We start from the raw sequence: 6,060 nt of genomic DNA on the forward strand, positions 1-6,060 counted from the left end.
TCTATTGCAACCAATGAGGAATAAACAAAATAAGTCAAAGTGATAAAAAGGACTTGACTGCCCCCATAAATCTTACTGTCAGGCTTAACTACAAGTCTTATCTGATGACTAATTCACATAAATCTCCAGATTAACTGTAATCAAATAAGATAAACAAGATCTGTACAGTACCTTGAGAAAAATTGGACTGTGGTCTCCACTAATTGATTGAGAATATCTGAAAGAAAGTATTTTTCTGTTTGCATGGAAAGGTTGTCTTCAGTGCGGTTTGAATCCTGGACCTGGCCTTACGTTTTAAAACCACAGGTTTACATTTGATTCACAAAGCAAGGAGGAGGACTTTTGTTTTGAGAATATTGTTCTTCATACTTTCTTTTTAAAATGCTGGACTATTCCTAAACCTGCCTTCAGACAAAAGGCTGCTTGAATTTAGGCAATAAAACCACATCCAAAAACAAAGCAGAAAAGACGGCTCTGATCTGCAGGAACAGTCATAGCCGACTGTTCTGGGATTGTCTTCAGAATTACCTCATTATTTATTCTTGGTGCAGTCCACAAATTAAACAAACAGTTTCTATATATATATATAATGGGGATGGGCTTAGCCTACTTTATCAGGGGTCATTTTCATAGAGACACTGAAACTGCACAGGCTCAAATTACCCTTCACAGCAGATACTTGCTTGTGCGTGAGAGATATAAACTATCTGCAAAGCAAAAGGAGTAAAGATGGATGAACAAAGGCAAATCAAGGCTTTCCACTGGATATGAGTCAGAACATGTCTGTCTGGGCCAATGGTGTTTATAGTTTTGGACTTCCAACTAAAACCACTTGAATTATTTCAGACTAGGAGGAGAATTAGAGGTGGGATGGGGACAGTGTCTATTAATTACATTCACTTTGAATGTCTATAGCACTGTGTCTGAGAACCTCAAAGCTCTTTATAAACATTAAGCTGTACAAACTTCCCTGAAAGAGGCTGTGTGGCTATATAAAAAAAAGAAAATCCTTATGATTTGCTCATCATTGACTCAAAATAGTCCTGTGTCAGTTAATAGCACGCTTATTATTTACAACATCAGGAGTACTAAAGTCTGCAACGATGTGAGGCAGTCAAATCACATCCAGAAATCAGTGAAAAACTAAACTCACCTTAAATGTCAGTCAAACAGCACATGCTGTGCTTGGAATCAAATTTGAAGACCTCTTGAAGACTCCAGTTAGTACAGAATGCTTCCTTAAACAGGATCCCCTGCTTTGCTGGGTTAGTCCCAGGACACACCATGCGATTTCATTTGCTTCGACAGAATAGAGCAGTTTGTTTGTTGTATGATTCCTAGGTGGTTTGAAACTTCTCAGCTACCTTGGTACCCAAAGAAGAGTTTTTCTATCTTGAGAGCTGAGATCAGTTTGGGATACACAAGTCAACTGTTCCTCAATATAATTTTTGCACACTTCTGGCAGGATACTTCCTGGAGGATATCATCTCTAAACTTTATTTATTCTGGTAGTATAACTGAAGTGGAGGAGGGGGGGCAGGCTGAGCAGGAGAATAAAAATAGCTGCTGCTGCTGCAGCTAGAGTGCAGCAGCCGTTGCTGCTCTGTTTGATTGTGAACCCCTCTCCCCTCCTTCCCCCCCATATTGGGAGCCAAACTAAGGGGGAGGAAAGGGGTGGGGGGGGGAGTGGGACACTGCTCCCATTGCATGATCAAGTATTCTGCTGGACTACTGCTTAACTTCTCAATGAAGCATAGTGAACATCTCCAGGACCCGCCCTATTCAGAAACCAAGCTTAACATTTTGAACTTGGCTTGTTAATCGGAAATAAAGTACTGTATCACTGTTCTCCCAAGACCACACATGCAGCATTAAAATGAGCTGTCTCACCATGGACTGAAGATCATGTTATAAGCGGTCTTTTGTTGCATGTTTTCATGCAAGTGAAACGGTATTTTAAATGTCAACATTGCGTATCAGACATTTGAGTTAGCTGCCTTTGAAAGGGATTGGGCAAGTTGCACCTCACAGCTATTGCTTCAAGTTCTGAAAACACAGGCTTTCCACCTAACTTGGACTCAAAAACATGAACCATGAGAGAAGTATCTTAGCAACAAGAACAACTGGAGTTTCTTTTTATGCAAGCTGTTTCTGGAGGAAAAAAAAGAATATGGCATATCTTAGCAGTGCTGCTATTCTGTGTATACCACAGCACGCTGTCCTAGTCAGAACCCTGATATAAATGACTGCACAACTTCACAGTTAAATAAATCTTATTGCTGGCACCAAAAGTCAATTTCATACTACTATATTGTTATAAAGTGTTAAATGTGAAATAAAGTCAAAACTGGATAAACGCTACAGCAGAGTGTACGTTTACACTGACATAACCTGTGCTTAATAAGCACAGAACTTTGTTAGGCATAGAGGAATGTTTTGAAGGTTTATTTCCTGGGCTGTGATTATTTTATATGAACACTTGATTATAATTCCATTTCATCTAGACTTAGTCTGGTTCCAGTCTAATTAAAAAAAAAAAAAATCATGAGTACAGCCTGCAAGAACTGCCAACCTGCTGCTTTTCTGTGCTTGTCAGTTTTCCCATTTTGATTTGCCTCAGTTCTACAGAGTGAGTGAAAATGAAGTATATAGTGTGTTTTATTTAAGCCTGTGTTAGATACTGGAGGTAGGTCTATCAAAGCTAATTTTGAAAGGATCAGAATCAATTTTGTGAGTGCTTTTGAGGATGAAGTTTGCCAAATTTATAAACACGATGGCTAATTGGCTGCTTATGTACAGATTTATAATGCTGTTTATATAACACTGGAACAGTGTCTGCACATGAAAAAAGGAGACTGACAGCACCCTGCCTCCACGATTCCTTTCAAGAGCACTTTTAAGGTTTTCTGACAGAACCTACATGCTAGTGTTAGACACTGAAGCCAGTTGCTTTCATTTCAAATATGTCAGTAAATGGGTGAAAACCAGTATAGAAGAGATAAGTTAACAGCAACGGCATCAAAATGGTCAGACAAAGAAAATAGGCCTTGAGAGGGACAGGAAAAAATTGGAATTAGAAAATGGCAAAATAAGAGAAAGAAGGAGTTAAGGAAGAACATAAGCGGACACAAGGAAAAGAGTCTGAGAAGGCATAAAATATTACTTAATTTAGGGTTAAATGATGTCCCAGGTATGTGACACACAAGCCTCCAGTGCAGCTGCACATTCCTGTTACTGTAGATCCTTGTAACATTCCATTCATCTGAGTGGACAGTCCGTGGAGGACAGCTGGCAGAATATATGTGTCACCCATCAGGGAAAAAGCAAAGGGCCTAATTGGATATCAAGTAGAGCTAAGCAAATAATTCAGAATAATTACTTTTATTTTTGGGGGCTGGGGGGTTGGTGTGCAAAAGGCCTGCAAAAACAATGCAGCATTTTCAAAGTTAGTCACACTTTGCCTATTTCTTTAGCATGCAATTTTTTGGTTTGCAAATTGCTGAGATTTTATTGTATAGTTGAGATCCTTTCCCTCCAAAATGTAATACAGAAGGGACCTTTGTGTATTTCTGTTCCCCATAAACAGGCATAGGTCTGGAGAAGCACAAACTAGAATTATACAATTAAATACCTAAAACGGAAATTCATTTTTCTTTTCACTTGTCCAGTTCTCTAGGACTGTAGCATGTGCTTAAAGACTTGGTGTCTTGAGATTTAAGGAGGCAGAAAGCAATTGACGTTACAGAAATTGAGAGGTTGGAATTTGAGGAATTGTGCTTTTTTGTTTCATTTGCTTTTGAAAGGGGAGGTTGCAGGGCACTTACAGTTGAAAAATACTGAGCAACAATATAAGTTAGAGAAGACCTGTGTCATGAGGTGGGGTCTCTAGAGACGGTTGTGATGCCCCTAAGGTCCTGTGACTGTGCAAGCTTCCCCCTGCGGGCACCTTCTAGTCTTTCCTGCCATGCTTTATTGGTTAAGATGGTAGATAGGGAGGCTGCCCTCAAGTTGCTATGCAGTCATGGTCCTGATGGACCCCACTAAACCCTGAGGGTTTTTAGACCCCTTGCTGGTTCCCCTTCTAAGCAGGTGCCTCGCAAGACACCCCAAGCCTTATGGGCTAGATGTGTAGCTCCAAAACTGCCATTACCATGCACCATGCCTTGCAGATGGTATTTAGATGTTGTCTCTTGTGATGAGGCCTCCGTTTAGTTCGGCCTCTTATTGTCATTGGATCCTTAGCCTCAGTAACTGCACCCTCTGGCGCTGGGGTCTCCTCACCCCCTGTCACTATGCCCTCTGGTGCTGAGGCTGTGCACAGTAGCGTGCCCCAGTGAGGTTTCCTTCTCCCCAATAGCCTCAGCCCACTCCACAGGATTAAACAGCAACAAATATATGAGCCCTTGGGCTATAACCTAACAATAATATCAATGACACTGGAGGCCACACTCTGCACCTTTAAGAGGGCCAGTTTCTCCCTCAGCAATGTGTACCTCCCATCCCTGGGCACTTTAGGAGCTCCTAGAGCCGGTTAGTCTTACCCACAGCCGGACAGGCAGCCAAGCATCTCCGTGGAGCTTTTATGCATGAACTCCTCCCCACCAGCTGTTGCCAGAGAACTGACTGCCTCCAGCCCCAGCCCTGGGGCTTGTATGTGCCCAGGCCCCTGTTTCCTTCCGGTCAGCTGACTGGGTGCAAGTGCTGGCTAATTCCCTTATTAGCCTGCTGCCACAGCAACCTGCACCTGTGGGGTTTCTGTCTGGCTCCAAGGGCCCTCTCTAGGCAGTTTCTGCCCTTAAAGGAGCAGGCACAACTTAGTGCCCTGTGACAACCTGTCCATTTCTCCTTGATTAGGAGGCTAGAAGGGGATATTATGTCCCAGAGCATGTGGAAAAAGGCATGACATTCAGTAACAGAAGATCCTACCAGAGAAATATCACCTTGTAAATCCAGATGGGATCACTGAAGATGGGGCAAATCTGCAACCTACAAAATCAGCAGCTTTTTAACCACAGCTTTAAATCTTTAAGAACAATCCTATATTAGTAGCACAGGGTGCTTAAGGGACACTTGCCACGCTTAAAAAAATTGCAGTGAAATTAATGTATATGGTATTTTGATACACTGCAGCAACATTTTAGAAAACAACAAGTCACTGTAGCAATGCAGTAGTTCTGGTTACTGTAAGTTCAGAATAACAAAAGAAGTCCTCTCTTGGTTAAGAATTGGCAGCCACGCTGCTGAACATTTCTGCTCGGTTTCCAAGACAACACTGCTGAGAACATTTTTACCTTGTGAATGTATTGCAGAGAAGCTTGTAAAATGCAGATAAACTCTGAAGTCAAGATGGCTAGCCTATTTACTGAGCTTTTTTTCTGGTGAATCCAGTCTATATTCAAAGTATTTTGTTTCACACCAACACTCATTCTCCTATTAATAGGCAAATCCATATTGCTGACAAAGGCAGGATATTATGCAAATAAGAGAATTCTCTCATCAAAGCTTCCAAAACTTAAGTTTTAGGGGTATGAAAAGAATCATACTCCTAATCAATAGACCTTTTCTGGCAAAAAGCCCCATGTGGATGGAGTTATACTGACAAAAATAGGAAGCTATATAACTTATACTGGCAAAAGAACCTGTATCTCCAGATAAAGGGTTTACCTCTACTGCTATAGACACAAATGCCTGTGCAGACAAGATCCAAGGCAACTTAAATAAGCCATTTCCTAGTTCTTGCCAACTGGCATATATTGAAAGATATCATCAGTTTCAGATGTACAATGATCTTAAAAATCTGGAGAACTAAAATTGAGGTAAAGTCCAGGTTTATAATTTAACCCTACAGTTTACAGCTTTAACCCCTTCTAAAAACAGTAAAAAAAAAAAAAAAAAAATCAAACTCTGACAAGAAAAATAAGCACAAAATTTCTTTGTAATGAAAACATTTAATTTGTGGGGCAATTTCACAATGTCATTTTCAGGTCAGAGGACAAGTCTGAGGTATTTGTACAGAAAATAACACAATTGGGAACCAATCCTATGTTATAAATCCATAGT

General features: G+C 40.8%; 1 protein-coding gene across 1 annotated transcript in view; it reads right to left on the reverse strand.

Annotated features, from left to right (window-relative positions):
• Positions 1-453, reverse strand: part of MKL2 (MKL1/myocardin like 2) — a 204,287-nt gene extending 203,834 nt beyond the window's left edge. Inside the window, 1 exon segment of the mRNA XM_025203442.1 lies at positions 172-453. The gene's annotated coding sequence lies outside the window, so the exon portion shown is untranslated.
• Between the last annotated feature and the right edge of the window lie 5,607 nt (positions 454-6,060).

The sequence above is a fragment of the Alligator sinensis genome, unplaced genomic scaffold (assembly GCF_000455745.1).
Source record: "Alligator sinensis unplaced genomic scaffold, ASM45574v1 scaffold73_1, whole genome shotgun sequence".
NCBI classification, from domain to species: domain Eukaryota; kingdom Metazoa; phylum Chordata; order Crocodylia; family Alligatoridae; genus Alligator; species Alligator sinensis.